This window comes from Protopterus annectens, chromosome 3.part1 (assembly GCF_019279795.1).
Source record: "Protopterus annectens isolate FY-2018-M chromosome 3.part1, PAN1.0, whole genome shotgun sequence".
Taxonomy (NCBI): Eukaryota; Metazoa; Chordata; order Ceratodontiformes; family Protopteridae; genus Protopterus; species Protopterus annectens.
Genome location: NC_056732.1, coordinates 836,279,799 through 836,301,148, shown reverse-complemented (window position 1 = coordinate 836,301,148; position 21,350 = coordinate 836,279,799).

The following is a 21,350-nucleotide window of genomic DNA, read 5'->3' as shown; positions in this document are numbered from 1 at the left end:
ATGTATCCACATATAGTTATTGATATCTACATATATACCTACATAACTAGGCGTATCTGTACACATAGGATGTGCATACCTATATGACTATATATACATATATCTATATATACATATACGTATAGCTATGTATACATATATCTATATATACATATATGTATATGGGACCGCTACAGAAGCCTGAAATCTCAATGTCCTGATGACCATCAGGGGTGATCTGCCTTAAGGTATATGGATGTACATTACCATACAATCCACCTTGGTTAAATGCAGGCCTACTGCTACCTGCCATACAGACTGTTCTGTTTGTCAGTGTGCTTGTGATGGTGTCAGTTGTGCCTTGTTATCTAACAGTTCTAGCCCATTGTGTCAACTGAGGTTTTTACCCTCTTGGAATTGTCTACAGAGTGTGGATAGAGGCCACTGAACTATACACCTGCATTACTTACCGTTGATTGTTTGGTATGCTGTGGCTCAGTCTGTCTTTACTATTGTACTACTTGATGGCCTTGGCCTGGACAGCAACATTTGTTAACCTTTCCAGACTACTGTAGTAGTATAACTGTTTCACAGTTGCATTACTCAGTTTACATGGATGTCCGTGTCTAAACAGCTATATGACATGGCATATACAACTGCAATAGTACACAAATAAAGCTTCCCATTTATGCACACCGGTGTGTGGTAGTATATCCTTTTGATATCTCTGTGGGTATATGTTGCAGGCAATCATTGTCATTTGTATGGGTGGCTCATACAGTCTCCAGTTGGTAAGGTGGTAACTGTAGGAATAGTGGCTGTTCCATATTGTGTGCACGTACTGCATACATAACTTACTGTACATATTTTTCCATGTGTTTGTGTAGTTACATATATAGCTTTATATATATATATATATATATATATATATATATATATATATATATATATATATATATACATGTATCTGTATATATGTATCTGTGTATATGTATCCTAGGGATGCCCATGTCATGTCTGGTCCTGGTTATGGGATCTGCAACACTTGGTAGTGTATTGCAGGGCTGACATGTTTGGCTGTGGGGGGTATACCTATTTGTACAAGACATATATTGTTTGGGGCCTCTCAACCCCATTAACGTTGCATGTGGACATATATGTAATAGTTATTTCCCCATTGTTATCTACAGATGTATGCCCGTATATATATATATATATATATATATATATATATATATATATATATATATATATATATATATACATATATATATATATATATATATATATATATATATATATATATATATATATATATATAGATCTATCTATCTATCTATCTATCTATCTATCTATCTATCTATCTATCTATCTTTCTATCTGGTGACATATATATATATATAACCTGCCGTATATATTTAGACATATAGATGTAGACATACATATCTATAGATGGCATTTGCATGTATATATGTTCATATATAGTTTTATATATAAATATATATATATATATATATATATATATATATATATATATATGTATACATATTTCTGTAGCTATATATATATATATATATATATATATATATATATATATATATGTATGTATATCTACATATATAGATATGTTGTATCTGTTTAGATATTAATATAGTTACACACACACATACATCTAATTGTTGGAATACATTGTCTGTACTGTTGAATGACTGGGCTGGATGATATGTTTTTGAAAACATCAGGGTTATGTGTATCTGCCATGGCTTAGTGGTAAATCACTTTGGCTATGGTGTGCACAGTCCTGGGTTTGAGCCTTGCAAAGGCTGCTTATTTTGTTGCTGGGAAGAACACGGGCCATTGGATACAGAGTGATTAAGGCACTTTAAAGCAGTTGTAAGCGGGTTTGCGTGGGTTTGTGTGGAGGTAAGCACTGCTAACTTCCGGTTACAGTTTCTTATACACAACTTCTAAAGTGCTTAACCTGTGTAGGCATTGCTTACCCCCATGTAAACAGGCATAAACCCGCTTACTGATGCTTAAAAGTGCTTACTCCCACTTACCCCTAAGCTAATTTCTTTAAAAGAAAAGAAAAAGGTGTTGATAGGAAAGTATTGAAAAAAGAGGCACAAAGAGGGAAAAACAGTAGGGGAAAATAGCCGGGGATGTGCAGGAAGGGTGTAGGGAAGGTCCATAGCTTCCCATTTCTTCTACAGCAACAGCTGTGCATATACACTGAATTTGGAGGTAGATTTGGACACTCTAACCCCTGGGAGGGGGTGAGGACAACAAAAATAAGTTGTGATGCCATTTAGACCAGATTACATGTGTCCAGTATACATGAGTGTGAGATGGACAGCTATGTATAGAGCGAGACATTTTTTGTGGGAATAGATTGCCCTTTTTTTTCAGGTGAGAGTGGGATGTTTGGGAGGGGTAGTAGGTATATTTGGGGAGGTAGGTTGGGTAGGTTAACAGACAAGACAAACATGATGCATACAGGGGCAGTATACGACACATGTGGGAAGTAAAAAACTTGATGGGGAGGGGTGTTGGGAAACTGAAAGCCCATTAGCCCCCTAGTGGAAACAGTGGGACTGAGGTCCCCACCCATGGGCAGTCACCACTGCACCTTCACAGCCCTGAAGGTGGCTGTGCTGGGGGCTGAGTCACAGAGCCAGGCTGACTCTTCTAATTGTGACACATGGCCCTTGAGGTGGCGTAGAAGATCACCAAACTGCTGGTTGATCTCTCTACGCACCACGACCCCGACCTGGTGACGGGTGACAGGTGCTTATCCATGCCCACTCCCAGGGGGCGAGCCCCATCCCCTGAGGTGGTTCCACCCAAAGGTGGTGCAGGACCAACGGACAGGGAGATCCCGGGTTGGGTCCCAGACATGCTGGTGCTCGGTGCCACGGCCAGCTGTGGAGGGACAGGTGGGTCTGCTGGGACTGGCCTTCCCAAGCATGCTATAGTGTTTAGATTTCATCGTCATATGTGGGTTAGTAATAGTCAACAAATTCCAGGGTTAGGTATAACAGCATGCATAGATATACCCATTAACCCAGACACCAGATACGGAACAGTTGCATAGCAAACAGAACACATGCATATATGGGACCACAGTGGTAATAAGAACAGCATGCATGTGCATTGATGGCACCATGCCACCGATGTTGGAATAATTCAATATAGCACATGCATGGGAACCATTAATATATTTATCAAACAATTGGACAGTATCAGAACATAGGGGACATTACATATCAGTTGGGGTGGGTATGTTGATTATTGTTGGAGATATGGTGGGGGGAGAGAAAGAAGTAAATTAACAACTAGTATATTCCTGTACTCAACAGTACTTTCCTAGTCAGTGCTGTTATCTGTACCTAACAAGTCTTACAACACTACCCTATAGCCTTAGTTTGGACAGTGATATGGCTGTCATCATCATTACACATGATCTGGTTTTACATGCAGTATACACCTCTTACCTGGCATACCTGTAGAGGGAATGTTCATTAACACTAACTGTTTCTACACATACTCCCAGATTCTGTGTTGATGTTGTGCACATAGGTATCCAACTCTTTCTGCACAGACTCTGGCCATGTGTTGACCACATGCTGGTGTACTGGGACATATCTAGAATATTGCCCTGTTTCACCTTTAGTGACCTCACACACACATATACATGCTTTCCTACACAGTTATATTCTGTAGCACAGTGTGGGTGACAGTGATCAGTGATTCTTTATTATTCAGAGAAACTGCAACACTCACAATTCCCTACAATACTAGAGTGAACAATACCAGTACAGGTTATAATGGTCTGTATTTCTCAGCACAGTGTCCATATCTGACCTGTGGGAGCAATGTTTGTTAGCACTACCTGACTGTTGCCACACAAACTTCCAGATTACACATTAGTATTATGCATATACATCTCACTCTGTTACTGTGCACACCCTGACCACAGTTTGACAAGTTGGGGTGTAAATGGGACATACATGGCTTCTTAGTCTCTTAATGTATTGTGGAGTTGCTAGTGTGCCAGATTTGTTCTCATAGATGTGTGTCAATCAGTTGTATTTCCTGTTTGCTGCTTATATGTCTGGGATCATCCCACTGATTTCCCAGGGGGACAGGTTGATAGGCAACAGATATGGGCCACTTTACTGGACATTCTGGACATTTCTGTACAGTTGTGGGGCATGATTCTATATGCATAGTACTACAACTGGCAGGATTCAAACCATGGCTGTGTGTGTTAAAAAAACAACAGTTCAGGTTTTGTTGTCTGCATTTTCCCTGTTTTCTGTCTATGTGTCTCTCAGTTGTACTAAATGGTCTCTAGGGATTACACATGTCATATACAGGCATTCCTACACATGCAATTTATGGTGCACAGTGTGGGTAATAGTGCTTAATACTGCAGTACTACTACATGATTGTTAATCTACATTACCATATGATACCAGAGTATACACATGCAGTCCAGCAGTTAGACCTTTATTTTCAGGCTATTACACTTTTATTGACATACAAACGATATGAGACTCTTCTTGCCATAATCTGCAGTGTGTGCAGTACTTGCCTTGAACTATACAGGTTTTATACAGGCAATTAATTGACTACTACTTTTAGTTTTATTTCCTATGACAGTAATTGCATGAGTATTACTGACCTGCCCCGCATCGTAACTTCGCCAGGCAACTGACATGGGCCTCCTGGTTCGCAGCCCACTCCATTGCAGCTGTGGGGGACATAAGAGGAATATTAACCATACCTATCCGTGATGTACCTGAGCTGGCAATTATTACACACATAGTAGGGTGAGACTTACACATGACTGGAACATCCCCTGACTCTCTACCCTCTTGGAACGACTCCTCCAAGAGGTCTCCCATACGCCACTTCAGGTCATCATAGTGATGTCTGAACTGCTCACCAGTTCGGGGTATGCCAGTGGCACTGCTGAGGTCACGGGCAAGATGGTCCCAGGCCTTCACCTTATATTGGGAGCCCTGGTACTGGCCCTGCAGCAGTCTCTGATCATGGTCTTTGACAAGGAGTCCTGCCATGATCTTGTACTCCTGGATGCACCAGCGCTATGCCCGGAAGCGCACCCCTTCTCCCCTTACTGCCATTGTGCCTGCAAGAGGAAGCTACAACCAGTTATAAGATGTATTCCCGCCTCGTGGGTTTAAGTAGAGATGATTTCCTGCACTTTTCTGTGATTGGCCAGTTTTGAAAAGGCTAAGCTATGGGCAAACCTGCTTACCTAATTTTGGCATTGTTTAAAGGGATATAACACTGGCCACATTGAGTTAGTTGGCCTACACATTGCTTACACCTCCTAAGCTGGCCTGTGCAGTGCTTAGCATTGCTTACATTAGACTTTGCATTTTAATTCCTTTTTGGCATTGAGATATTATTCATTACACCTTATATGTATGCCTGGTATCCATGATTCATATGTACGTACACTGTATGGGGTCCTTGTGTTTTAATGGGGACTTCAACACTCTATTACAATTACACCTGACTTCTGGTCTTACTGCTGTACTCCAATTCACATATTTATGTTATGTAGTGGGTTAAGGCACATATGTCTGTATACTGATTCCTTTCACAGGTTCAGTTTGGTTTTACTATGGTGAGGACTTGTTTGCTGATAGCTCATTCTTCTCTACTTCGGTGATGACTTGGTGGTTAACTTCTGTGACGATGGTGTATAGGTTCCTGGGTTTGAGACCCGCATGGCTGTTTATTTTGTTGATGGCCAGAACAAGGGCCATTGGATACAGAGTGATTAAGGCACTTTTGAGCATTTGTAAGAGTGTTTGTATGGGTTTGCACAACGGTAAGCACTGCTAACCTGCCGTTACATCTGCTTACAGAGAGTTAGCTTCAGGATTGCTTAACAAATGTAGCCATTGCTTATCGCAGTGCAAACGGGGTTAAACTAACTTACTAGTGCTTAAATATGCTTACTACTGCTTATTGGTGCTTCACCTGTTTACTAGTGCTTTATTTATTATGACACTGACACCTCACATGTGCATAGTACTCCAGTTCATAAATATATGTTATTTAGTGGGTTTTGCAACATAAATATTGATCATAATGGGCTTTGCCATGGAAAATGGAATGTGCTGCAGGGGGACTTGAACCGAGAATGTCTGCTTGTAAGGCAAATGCTCTGCCCACTACACGATTGCTATGCTGTTTCATTTGCATATATCTTCCTTGTTATCCTCTTCAGCCATTTAAGCTGCATTAACTGTAGCTAAGCAATGGACACACCTGCGCACCTACGTTTAGCTTTAATTGGATTTTTATAAAAAATAAATAAATAAAGGGTTTGTTCATTTAATTTATGTATTCTGTTGCTGTTGTACACAAAAGGACTGTTGGTGGAGATATGTGGACATCTGAGCAGTCTCACTCATTTCTGACCCCTTTCTGCTGTTCTTCATTGTGGGGGAGTATATATTTTGAGAGTTCTGCTCTCAGACACGCCCCCTGCACTCTTACATGCTCCGTGTAAGACTAGGAGCTCAGGCAGCGTGCCTCATTACTATGTATGGCATGCTGCCATCCTGTTCCTAAATGGCTGCCTCCATTCAGGACTAAGCTGGTCCTGCACAGAGGAATAGTAAATCCTGGGGTCTTCTTCTTCCTCTTGCATGCATTCACATGATCATGCATCCATGTGTGAAAATGTGGTACAGAACTGGAGAAACTCATAAGGAACTACAGACAGGACAGGAAAGAACCACAGATATTTTCTAAAATTAACAGTAGCCTTGTAGAGGAAAAGTGTTTTTTTTTTGTTTAACTGAATCCAGTAAACTGTATTAATCAGAGCAAGTGAATCAACCAGGACATTGTGGACTACCAGACCAAAGGTAAGCATTTTTTAATGTGAATAGACCCCAATTTTCTTTCTTATTTTTGGAGAGGCAGAGGTGGGATGGTGGCCGGGCTAGTGTGTGTGTGTGTGTGTGTGTGTGTGTGTGTGTGTGTGTGTGTGTGTGTGTGTGTGTGTGTGTGTGTGTGTGTGTGTGTATTTATGTGTTAGTGGGTATGGGTGTGTGTGTGTATGTGTAAGCGTGTGTGCATGTGCATGTGTGTGCATGTGCGTGTATGTGTACGTGTGTGTGCATGTGTGTGTGTGAGTGTGCGCGTGTGTGCGCGTGCGTGTGTGCGTGTGTGTGTGCGTGTGTGTGTGCATGCATGTGTGCAAGTGTGACTTCTACCTGTGTGAGCTGTTTTGAAGGCACTTCTTCTGTAGAAGAGTAAGGCACTCAGATGAGTAGTTGTCCAACCTACTCAGCAGAGTGATTCACAGTAAAATATATCCTCATCCTATCTTTAAGATGAGGTGCAATTCCATGCAGTATGAAGATTTGTTAATCTCAAACCTTCATTTTTATATCTCTGAGAAAGTTAAGTTGTTAAGCTGTATATAATGTGTCGTTCCAAATGTATCAAATTATCTATTTTTAAACATACAAATGCCAGATGTCTGAATACATGAGCAATCACAGGTAAAACATAAAAGAAAAGCTCTCACTCTATGCTAAGTATGAAAATTTAAGATGGATCCAATGGCTTTACATGCTCTATAAACCAAATTCTTGTTTCAGGTACCCAAATACCCAAGTACTAACACTGTATTTCTAATTTTACCTACTTATGTTGTTTCACCTATCATAAGGAATATATCACATGACTTGGTATGTGTGAGAAGATGCCTTACTACTTTCACTACTACATAGATATGCTAAATATGCTACGTCTCATACTACTGCTGGGTTTAGCGTACCAAAAAGTCATGCCTGGAAATATACATAAAGGTTAATTCTAACATAACGCTTGTTGATGTGGCTGGTGTGGATGTACTAGGCCCTCTAGTTAAGGCATGCTTATTCTATTTGTAAATTTTCCATCTTCTTTTACTTCCTCAGCTCTCTACCCCATACTTTCTACCCATTCACTTGCCAGGAGCCAAGTGATAGGCTATAAGGATATTTGGGAAAGTTATGCTAATCTTATTCTACTTGTATAGTGTTTTTATTCTAGGAACAGTTGTTATAAAAGAAATGTGTATTAGAGATGTTCTTTATTTAGATTTGTGGCAAGCTTTTTCTCTTCTGTCTCTTCCTAACACTCTATACTACTCTTCCAGGCAAAGTTGGTGCATGACTAGGCACGGGGTAATGTAGGGAGAGTTAGGTGCTAGTTGCCTCCAAGTATGGTTGAGTGCCCTTCCTTTACTTATTTAAGATACATACAATTTAACTTACCTATTATTTTCAGTGTTCACAGACATAAATGTGGGTTATTGATTCGTGGAATATAAAGGGGATCCAAATGGATAAAAACACTTAAAAAAGCCTTTTAAATTCAAAGTGAATATACTCTTAGTAGAAGAGACACACATGCTCCCAGAACAATGGTCACACGGCAAGGGGAAAAAGGGGATTAAAATAATTATAGAAAATGGTAAAAAAAAAAAAAAACAAATAGTGTGGAAGTCGCAATTATTATTAACAAAACATTTCAGGACAACATTTTACATTATGATGTAGACCTAGCAGGAAGATGGCATTATATAACAGTTAGAAGCCCCCACCTTGATAAACCAATACTATTATTAAATATATTTGCCCCCTGTTTTAGATAACAGGAATTCTTTATGTCTTTAAATAAGATATTAACTCTGCACCCTAACTATTACTATATCATAGGGGGAGATTTGAATGCTATTCAAGATCCCATGTCAGACAGAACAAGCACCAGAAGTTCATATAATATTCAGGCCACTATAGCCATTTCAGATTTAAAAAGGATTCCAATTTATTTGAGTCATATCATTTCCAAAATGAAAACCTACCAATAGATAAATATACCTTTTACGCCCATTGTCACAAAGCATGGTCCAGATTGGATTTCTTCTTAATTTCAGATGTGTTTCTAAACATGGACATCAACTTTCAAACAGAGCCTAAATTCTTTTCAGATCATTCAGAAATCACACTTACCATTAATTATTTCACTAATGTTAACTCTAAGAATAGGGGATATAACTGGACCTTAAATCCTAATTTATTACTAAAGGAGGATATTGTAGAAGAAATTAACAACTTGTTGGATGAACTGCTATTCAGACCTGATACTTCTTATCTACCAATCGATATTCAATGGGCCTGGACAAAAGCCCTAGTTAGAGGAATTCTTATCGATAAAGCTACATACTATAAGAAAAAGCACAGTGTTAAGGAATCCTCAATTAAAAAAGAATCAGCAATTTGGAAACAGAATTACAAACAAGCTATAATCAGGAAACTGAAAGGCAATTAGATCATCTTCAGAAAGAATTATACTTATTAAATGCAAGCCATCTATTTTTCCAAGAAATAAAAACATAGCCTATTACTCCGCATGGTCTCAAATGCCCCTAGGTTCCTGGCGAGATGGATAAATCAAAGGAAATTATCCCCTAGTATAACAGAAATATCATATCAAGGGAAAATATATTATACTAGCCAAGAAATAATCCAGTTATTTGTAAACCCATATTCCCAATCATATGGTATCATCCTCACTGTCAGAACAAGTGACAGACCACTTTCTAAGTGAACTTAATTTCACAAAACTTAACCACACTCAACAAGAATCTCTCTCATCTCCTATTAGTCAGCAAGAAATAATAATGGCCATAAGTCATCTTAATCCAAAGCCCTGGGTCCAGATGGGTTCACTGAAGAATTCTACAAAACTCAAAGTCATAAAATCTCAAACATTTTACTTGATTTATTTAACTGTATAAAAGATAATAATATTACAAATAGACACCTTAATACTTCAGAAACAATCTTTATCCTCAAAGAACATGCTGACTCTAAAAATCCTTGGAATTATAGACCAAATATTAACTTGATTAACTTGGATATTAAATGTCTTTGCTATAATAATGGCTAATAGATTAAAATCCATTATCCCTAGTATTATATCACCTAACCAATAAGGATTTATACAATACAGACAGACCTGCGATAATATGCTTACAATAGAAGCAATGGTAAATCTTTCCAACCAAAATAAAATGCCATTGTTTGCTCTTGCAATTGATGCCTCCAAGGCTTTTGACAGACTAGATTTCTTCTCTCAACCTTACCCCACTTCAGCATGCCCCCAGATTCATTCAGTCTATTAATACACTGTATTCCAATGCTCATATATCATTACATATCAGTAAGATCACCTCTCCCCAGATCCCTAGTAAGAATGGAACAAGACAAGGCTGTCCATTATCTCCTTACCTTTTTAATCTATATATTGAGCCCTTGTTTTTATTTATTACACAGAAAACCTTTCACCACATACCGATTCTATATAATACCAGAACAGCACTTTCAGCATTTGCAGATGACCTAAACTTATACGTCATACTTCCTAATTCTGACCTGCGGAAAATGTTGAATTCCATAGATAAATTTTCTATGTACTCTGATTATACATTAAACCCAGATATATCCTTAATTTTCACAGTTAACTCATCCTACCAACTCCTGACCTACCCTTCCCCAATGGAAATCAAAGTAGGTCACTCTCTGAATTATCTGGGAATATATTTTCAACAAGACTAAAACCTATTCTACCAAATTAATATTACCAAGCTTTGGCAAGTAATACAACAGGATCTCCTTAGATGGAATAAAACGCAAATTTCATTTTTATCAAAAGTAGCTGTTGTTAAGTTTAACCAAGATTGATATAAGTTTTTAATGACTTAAAAATAACCCTACACAATACATTTTTCAAGATATTTTACTCCTCTCTGTCCATATTTGTTTGGTCTCCTAAATCAGTAATAAATAGCATATAAAAACTGGCATACCCTAAGGTCATGAAGGGCTGAACATTCCAGACTTCAAATTATATTATGACATTATAAATTGTAGCAGATTTATAACTGTTTCTGACTATAACCCAGATATGAAGACATGGACACCGCATATATCATCTGGATAGAACACTTTTATAATTATGTTAAAACTATCAACTTTAATCCTAAAGCTCTTCCTTTCCTTAACAAGGTGATCCTAAAAAAACATGAAGCTACACATATCCTTAAAAATAAAATAATAAATTTTCAAAAACTCATTGATATCTTAAAGTTATCCAATACCTTTAACACCTTGCAACCGTTACACCTTAACCCAAACTTTAACAGTAGAATGCTTAACCTCAACAATTTCCCTCTCCTAAAACAAAATGTCTACTAGATCTTTGCCCCCTTAGAAACCACTCTATAACAGAGATGAGACTAGCACTTGACCTTCCTAAAAGTTACACCATTATTCTGAGACAGATCAGCAAACTGAATACCAAAATCCTGGAAAATCCTAAACTTAATGAAAATGACATTAATACATGTAAACTTCTTTGGAACCTCCTTTTAATGAAGAAGAAAACGATTTCTAATACATATAAACTTATCGTGTCTATCAAATACCAAAATGAAGTTCTAATCTCCAACTATTGGACTGAACTAGACCCAACGATCATAGTCAACCAAAAGATTTGAATCATTCAAATAACTACAAGATCAATCCCCTTTAAAAAACTTAATTATACACAATTACTGATTTTAAATAACTCTCATCTTACCACAGCTGTCTTAAATAAGTTTGTCCCCAAAACCTCCCCACTCTGCCCATACTGTGATTCTCAAAAGGTGGATCTTTAGCATATTTTTTGGAACTGCAAATGCTCCTTTAAATTCTGATGCTCTCTAAAAATCAAATCACAAATAATGGGCTACGAGAAATCTACCCTTTCCTACAAATTTACTATGCTGTATATCCCTCATCCAGGCTTGACAAAACTACAAATACACATATTATTTATTCTCTTTACCCTAATTAAATTCTCTATTACAGTGAATTGGAATCCCAACTCTCTTGTAAACTTGTAAACGGTTTAAACAAACAAAAATCAAGTACATAACAACCCATAAATACTTAATGCATAGTCAAAAACTACATCTGCCCTTTCTAGAACACTAGAGTTTATTATTTGACCACCTTTTACACTAAAGACAGTACTTATTTATCTATCCTGTAGTGTTGGGGTCCTGCTTCACTTTTAGTTACTTAATCACTTCTTTATTTACTTCTCAGTTTTCTTCTGTGAGGGCCTCTATATCTTATAAATTAGGTCTGAATGACTAAACAATATATGATTAAAGTTAATTCAAATGATTAGGCAAATGGCACCTTTAGTTTGGATATAGTTTGTTGTATATCGTTATGTACTAGGAATTGCTGGTTAATGTTGCCGTTATCATTGATGACATATGTCTTTATTGTTGTTACTTATGCTGTATTCATAAAATACAATAAAGAGTTTAAAAAAAATTAAGATAGATCCAAACATGAACACATACAACAAGATCACCCCATGTTTTTTTTTTAAATATTTAATTCAGTGCTATAATTATGACAAATAGACTCAGACCATTATTACTGAAATTATTCATAAATTTCTTGTGAGTTTTATAAACTGAAAATGTATTGTGAGCCAAGCCATATTAGGAGTGCACTCAGTATCTCTGAAAGCTTTTGTTTACCTTTCCTGGCAGTAGTCACTGCTTTTGAAAACTAGACATATTTGTGACATATAACAATGAAACATGGCATTCCTTAAGCCTTTATTAAATGTGAAAGATCAATATATTAAAATTCAGCTACATGTTTTTGGACCATTCATATATTCGCTAGAAAGAAACAACTAGAATGATTTCCCATATTCATCCTTATTATTTTAACAATTGTTGGTACAATGGCAACCTAGCTAAGAAAACCAAACACATTAAAGCATGTGAGTGTGTTAGTAAGATCCTTGTAAGATTAAACTTTTTGAAAATGACTGTCTCATGGTTACAAACAGCTAAGGCAAATATTTAGTTAGGTGTCTTGTATCAAAGCTCTTTTGATTAAAACTAAAATGACAGTGGCACAGGAAAATAATTTTCTTGGGTGGCAAAAGCCAGGGTACCTTTTTGGCTGGGCTTGTATAGGCGCCAAAGCCGATAGCCTAGTACCTACCTATGAACCTATGAACCTATGAACCTATGAGTAAAACAGCTAAAACTATTGGGATATTTGATTGTAGTGGACCCACTGCATGGAACAGGAAATCAATCAGAGACATTAGAATATTAATTTCTAAAAGTTAGGCCAAAATACCCATAATGCCAGCAGGCATATATAGATAAAGTTTGCCAAATCAATCACATGTGTGAGTACTTACCTTTAAAACCCATTAAAAGAGCTTGTCCAGTATGCACTACCCCTGTATAAGTTACACAATACATGCAAGTATAAAGGAAGGTGGAAAATCAACATCAGCAGTGATCATACTGGGGTACTGGTTTTAGTGTGGTTTTGTATGGGGTTGTTATTGTGGACATGCTTTCTTTTTGCAGCAACATTTTTTTTTTTCATTTTTATTCAGCAATTTTTGTTACACTTTCGCTCCTTTTTGGGAGTGGGAACATTTCCCGATTTAACATTAGTGTTAGACTGATGGGACAAACTGCTTTTTTCTGTTTATTAAGTCGTTTCCAACTTTTTTCAACTAATTAATGGGAATCAGTTATAGGATACGTTTTATGACTTGAGTAAAGTGTAAATAACGTTTTGATGATTAGTGTATATTGTAAATAAATAAAAACACCTGGTAATTTAGTAGAATGTTTGTTTTACTTCAGCCTTTCCCATTATATCTCAGTCTCTGTCTGTATAAAATGCATATATGAAACATATATATATATATATATATATATATATATATATATATATATAAATATATCTATATCTATATATATATATATATCTATATATATATATATATCTATGGATCACCTTCATTTCGTCTTCAGTTCATTTCACTGGCACTCAACTCAGCAGGCCCATTTCACTGAAAGTTAATTTCACTGACACTCATTTTGTCGACAGTGATATATGGCCTATTCCCCACTGTAGAGAGACCCTGGAGTTAGAATAGATAGTAAGGGGGGTGTGGGGTGAAGCCCCCCCACATACTGGGGTTCCATAATTTTTTTTGGAAATAGTTATTCATTGCACTTGTAAGAATACATCTGTATACTGTAAAATGTTTATGATATGTGGGGGGCTTCACCTCCCACATCCCCCATTGTGGGGGGCTGTGCCCCCCTTACTATCTATTCTAACTCCAGGGTCGCTCTACAGTGGGGAATAGGCCATATATCATTGTCGACGAAATGAGTGTCAGTGAAATGATGTTTCAGTGAATTGGGCCTGCTGACTTGGCTGTCAGTGAAATGAACTGTCGACGAAATGAAGGTGACCCATATATTTATATATATATATATATATATATATATATATATATATATATATATATATATATATATGTTTTTATCTAATGGCCGAAGTGACGGAAAGCCAAATTACACATTACCGAGACCAGTGTGCTGTGCCGAAAGTACACATTGCCGAATACTGAAACAGCCGAATAACACTATGCCGGAGCACACTACAGTGGGGAAAGGGAATTTATGTGTTTCTCCACTGTAGTGCGGTCTCAGAGTTGGTATGTTTAAGTAGGGGGTTTTAACTACTTACATATACCAAATCTGAGACCGCACTACAGTGGGGAAACACATAAATTCCCTTTTCCCACTGTAGTGTGCTTCAGCATAGTGTTATTCGGCCATTTCAATATTTGGCAATGTGTACGTTCAGCACACCAGTCTCAGTAATTTGTAACTCGGCATTCCGTCACTTCGGCCATTAGATAGGAACCTATATATACATATATATATATATATATATATATATATATATATATATATATATTTATCAGAAAGTTTTATGCAGGGGAGGCAAGCACATCTGCTCCTCCCACAAACCTCCACACCCCTTGCTTTTTATATATACCAATTCTAACATTGAAAAACAGTGAGGAAAGGGAAAATCTGTTTCTTCACTTTATAGTGATCCCACAAAACAACTGCTGGCATCCTGCAATGAACTGGCAGTTTCACCAAACAATCCTCCTAACAAAAATTTTGATGTAATGAACATATGATGAAACTCAATGAACTGATATTTAAAAACACACACACACACATATATATATATATATATATATATATATATATATATATATATATATATATATATAAGTCTCTATCAGATGATTAAGTTTTTACAAACTCGAAATTCACATGGTTGAGACCATATGATTGTTTGAAAACCTGAAGCTTTTGAATGGAGATCGAGGTACATATATTTATTTGTTTATTTATTTATATGGTTTATCATCACAATTATGAATGAAGGTTCGGTGACCACGGGATGTCGAATTACAGTTAGCTGAATCCCATGTTGTTGAACCTTCATGTGTGTGAGTCCCGGTTCAGTGAAAGCACTGTGTATTTGCACATATTAAGTTGACCTTAGAGCTAGAGATCGTACACTGGGGGGTGGGGAAATTTACTCTTTTCCTCACTGTAGTGCGATCTTGGAGTTGAAATATATAATTTTCAGGGGGTGTGGGGGCACCCCCCCATGGGGGGTGAAGAGGGCTTGCCCCCCTGCAAGAACATGCAGTTCAGTATTGTGCAGTAAGTTCATACTGCTGACAACTAGAACTAATGTTATTGATATGAAAGGTGTAGGGGAAATAGTATGTTGAATAATGCTGAATTTGAATAATCAACATGATGTTCAACATACTGACATAGTCAATGTTCTATGTTCGGTGTTGTGGTTTGATGCAATGGACATTTTTTGTTTTGTCCTTCACAATTTTGATAGTAAACCATATATATATATATATATATATATATATATATATATATATATACACACATACATATGTATGTGTGTGTGTGTGTGTGTGTGTGTGTGTGTGTGTGCATAAGCAATATTTGTTCTGAAGAACCTTCAACACCAATGAAATCAAGTGATCAGCTTCAACCCGAACATAGCTAAACAATGAAAAAGCTGAAACTTAACCAATCACAAAAACACACTCGTTTTTTTTCATCTGTTGATTAAAGAAAATCCCCCAAATCCCTACAAAACACCACAACTCAAATGTGTGTGAATTGTGGTGTTATTAAGAAAGTGTTTTTAATAATGTAATGTGCGGGATTAGTATTATATAAATCTACTCTTAATGCTACCTTGGACTCCATACAACCACCCCAAGTAAACAATGCTGAAATTCTTTCTACCAAATTTCAAATTAATAAAATGAAGTGCATAAAGATTGTCTGCATGCATATTCCTCCATGGAACAATGTTGCTACCCTAGAAAACATCCTCCATTCATTATCCAGCACCTGCCCTCAAGAAACCATAGTAGTTGGAGATTGCAACATAGATTGGAACACCTGTTCCTCTGAATCTCTTTCCACCCATGTAAATCTATATGAGTTTACACAACTCATATCCACCCCTACCAGGATAGGTAAATCTAATCATAAAGAAAGTAAACTAGACTGGATCCTTATCAATAGACATCCCCAACAGTACACCTCAGGTACCCTCACTGACGACCTAAGTGACCACTTTCTTACCTACATAATTAAGCATAAAACCTTAAACCCCCATCAGCCCATCCTCAAACCAATAAGATGCAAGAAGTACTGTAACCCTGCCAAATTCCAGGATGAACTTAAATCTTGTAATTGGTCAGTACTAAAACAATTACCCCTGGACAAAGCTGTTGCCTACTTTAACAACAAATTCCTTATGATCTTAGATTCTCATGCTCCCACCCACTCCATTAGAATAAAAACAAAAGTTTCACCATGGCTTACTAAAGACACCAAACCAAAAATCACCAACAGAAACAGAGCATGGTCCTTATGGCGTACCACAAAAAACCCCCTAGACCAAATTGCATATCAGCAGTTAAGAAATGAGACTACAAAATCCATTTTACTAGACAAAAAGAACTACTACTGCCAACTACAACAAAAAAAATCAAAGTAACCCTCAAAAGTTCTGGGCAGGCGTAAATAAACTATTGCACTCTGGTCAAACCACCACTCCAACCTCCGCAGCCACCATAGATAAACCTCCTGAGGATGTTGCAAATACCTTTAAGTGCTTCTTTATTGAGACTATCCAATCTCTAGCTAGTCAGCTTCCTCCTAGTTGCCCTAGTTTAAAGTCCTCTTTTCCTAGTACCCACCTCTCCTTTAGATTACAACCAGTTGCCACCTCTCTTATTCAAGCCCTACTCAAAAAATTAAAACCTACCACTCTATCAGCTGATCTTCTCCTGGCAGAATACCTGCAAAAAGCTGCTAATGCCATAGCTTACCCCATCTCTATTCTAATTAACCAAACCATAGCAGAAGCCACCATCCCCTTCATCTGGAAAATAGCCTATGTAATACCACTCCATAAAGGTGGTAGCTCCACTGAATTATCTAATTTCAGGCCCATAGCTATATTGTCACCATTGGCCAAAATTATGGAAAAATGCATCCACAGACAATTACTACACCATCTTATCCTGAACAATCAACTGGTTAACTCTCAGCATGGTTTCAGGCCTTATCACAGCTCCACATCAGCCCTGCTTGCTTTCTGTAACACCATAAACTCTAACCAAAAAAATGATAAAACTATCCTCAGCCCTCTTCTTGGATCTCTCCAAGGCATTCGACATGGTAGATCACCAACTACTACTTCATATCCTGAAAACTAATCACTTAGATAATATAGCTCTCCAGTGGTTTCAGTCTTATCTGAATGGCAGACAACAGGCTGTCCTATGGCAGAATAAACTATCTACTCACCTACCTAATACCCCGGGAGTCTCCCAGTGCTCTATACTGGGACCCCTTCTATTCTCCATTTTTATTAACGATCTCTACACTGTCATCCCTGATGCAACATGTATTCAATATGCAGATGACTCCACTCTGATATGCTCAGCTTCCTTCCAGTCAGATCTGTCGACATTATCTCAGAATACTTTTAACACAGTGGAAACTTGGCTATCTGACCATCATCTGATCCTAAACCCTAATAAAACAAAGCTGCTACTTTTCTCCCCCACTAGTAGGAACAATGCCTTATCCTTCTCCATACAGTCTAATAATGGTACCATAATCTCCCAAGACTCCTGTGCAAAACTCCTAGGTGTCAACATTGATAATAACCTTAAATACAACATGCATGTCAATAAAACTATTAAATCCATCAATAAAAAACTTGGGTTGCTTTACAAAATCAAACCTTTCCTAACCCTAACTGCCAGAACTGCCATTGCCCATTCTCACTTACTCTCAACTCTACTTTATGCTTCTCCTTTACTTACCAACCTAAATAAAATGGAACTCAATAAACTATCTAGTTGCTATAATCACATTGCCAGATTTGCAACCGGCATGCCCTATAGGACACACCACTGTAATAACCTAAAATCTCTTGGGTGGTTAGAACTGCCTTGCCTAATTCAATATAACCAGCTTATAGTGGCACATAAAGTACTGAATCAACCTGAAAACATATTTGCACTCAAAAACATTATATAGCCTTATAGCAACCTCAGAGCACTGCATTCTTGTAATAGACTCCTTGTCCAAACTGTCAAAACTAACAATTCAGCTGGTGTCTGTCTGTTTATCAACTCTGTTGGTAAAATTTGGAATAACCTTCCTGCAGACATTACCCTATTATCCACCCCAAGTCAATTCAAGAAAAGCCTAAAACAGTATTTTAAGTCAAACTGGCTATGTCCTTGCTCCACGTCTGACTAGCACTCGCACTATTATTGTAAGGTAACATTTTCATGGATACTCTACTGAATTTCAGTTTCTAAGATTTTTACCTTATCAAACCTTTTTTTTTAAATTGTACAATTTTCTTACTACCATAGACTGTTGACAGTTACTAACATGTTTTAAGTTTTATGTAATGTCTTTCTGTTTGTACCTTGGAGCTTTTTTCCCCAGGCCTCCATTGAATATGGACATGTATGTATTCGGACTATCCCATCAACAAATGTAAAATAAATAAATAAAATAAGTATTAGGGCAGCGGCAGGGTTACGGTTAGTACATATGAGTAAGGTGGGCAGTGGGGCTTTTTCACATATGCTTACCCTAACCCTATCACTCTCCCCTTGTTCCTAACCCTAACTGAACACATTACCTTACAAAACAACCCTTACCTAACAGACTTACCAAAGAACTGACTCAGACACACTTCTAAGGAATTGTAGACATATACAACACTAAAGCTGTCCCTTACTTACCCTTACTCTAACCCTAACCATCAATGCTCACATATGCACTCCTTCCCCTTAATGCTAACACTATCTCTATATCTTCCCCTTAATTCTAAAACTATCAATATATAGCACATCCCCTTGACATTAAACATTTCAGGAATTGCCATCTGAGAAAACAAATGTTCAATTTAAAAACAAAGCAGTTTAGTATGTCAATAAAAACAATTTTCAACAAACTAAACTAAAACCATTAAATATATATATATAGGTAGATATGGCATACACTGCTTATTGTAGAGTTGTGTGTCTGCTACGATAGACATTAACAGAGGGTTTCTGCAGGCAAATTAGAAAGGATCAAGCCTGCAAATAACAAAGATCAGCTATGTATCTTGAGGTATATAATACCTGATACCTACGGATTAAGTCAGATTCTTAACCTTTGGGTCAAGAGATGATTATGATGAAGAATCTCCAAGAATCTACAGAAGGTAGTTCAGAAGTTGTCTCTGAAATGTGAAGTCTACAAGGTGCACATGAAGTTTGAAAAGGGGCACTAGCTATTGGGAAATGAGTGGAGTGTATTTCTACTTGTGTGATAGAGCATTTTAAAAATACTTGTGACTGTTAAGTACCATTTTGCTTTGGAAAAACCCATATAAAGGAATACTATAGCTATTAAATGAACCCTGGAAAGATTTCAATGAATCGACTAGATTTTTGTTTCTGTTATTCCATGTTTTTTTTTTTTTTTGCTAGAAAGCATGTTTGCTTTGTCACCGTGAATAAACTTCATCTAAAAACTGAGAAAGCTGTTTCCATGGACTAGTTTTTAAGCACTAAAATTCTGCATTAATGTCAACTACAGGTGGAAGACTTTTGTATATAAACTGTGCTTTTTAAGCTACTTACTCTGCAAAGTAGTCTTAACCATGGGAGAAAGGGATAGAACTTCCTGAATAGAATGTTGCAGCTTAAACTTATACTTGCTGACCTGGAATATGGATTAATCTCAAATTGAGTGACTGCATGAAGCATCGGAAATCATCCATGTTCAACTAACAGCGGGCAATACTGCCTTTCAGTTTGTAGCCTGCTACAGAACACCCTCCCTATTACAGGAACCCCACTTGGCATTCCTGAGAATGCTGGAGAATATGAAGGTCTCTCCAAACACTATGTTATTGGGTGACTTCAACTACCCAAACATTGACTGGGAAAACTACTCAAGCCCAAACACCATCGACCAACGGTTCCTTGAATTTATAAACACTGACGCAATGGAACAACTGGTCACCACTCCCACAAGAGGGAACAACGTATTGGACCAGGTCATCACCAACATGGGGACTCTATGTTCCACACCAGAGGTAAACCCCTCATTGGTAAGATCAGACCATAAACAAATTTCCCTGGACATCCATATCCCGTCCCCACCCCCAGCCAAGGAAATCACTGTAAAGAATTTCTCAAAAGCCAACTTTGCACTTCTCAAGACTGAGGAGGAATCCTTCAAAGCCCCTGGGCCAGAGGATAATACAGCCCAATCTGCAGAATCCTTTACAAATGCATTCTATGAGCACCTGCAGGAATGCATGGATCATGCTATCCCAAATAAAACCAAGACTCACTCCTCCAAAAACAGGAGACCGGTCTGGTGGACCCCGGCCATAAATAGGGTATACAACAGAAGGAGGAAGCTACTACATGACAGAGCAAAATCCCAAAAAGGGAAGGCATCTCTGATCAGTATTAGCAAGAAACTTCGATCTCTCATAAAATCATCAAAGGCCAGTTTCGAAAGAAAAATTGCCCTAGACACTAAAGATAATCACAAGGCCATCTTTAGTTATGTCAGGAACATGGGCTGAAACTCCCAGATATGCTCTGAATTGTTGCATAACATTACAAAATATACCGAACCTACAGACATAGCCAACATCCTGGCAGACAGATTCAGCGCAAACTTCTCCCCCCCTTCCCCCCCAAAAAAAGCAAATGCCTATCCCAACTGAATGTAACCTCCCTGACATCACAGATGCACAGGT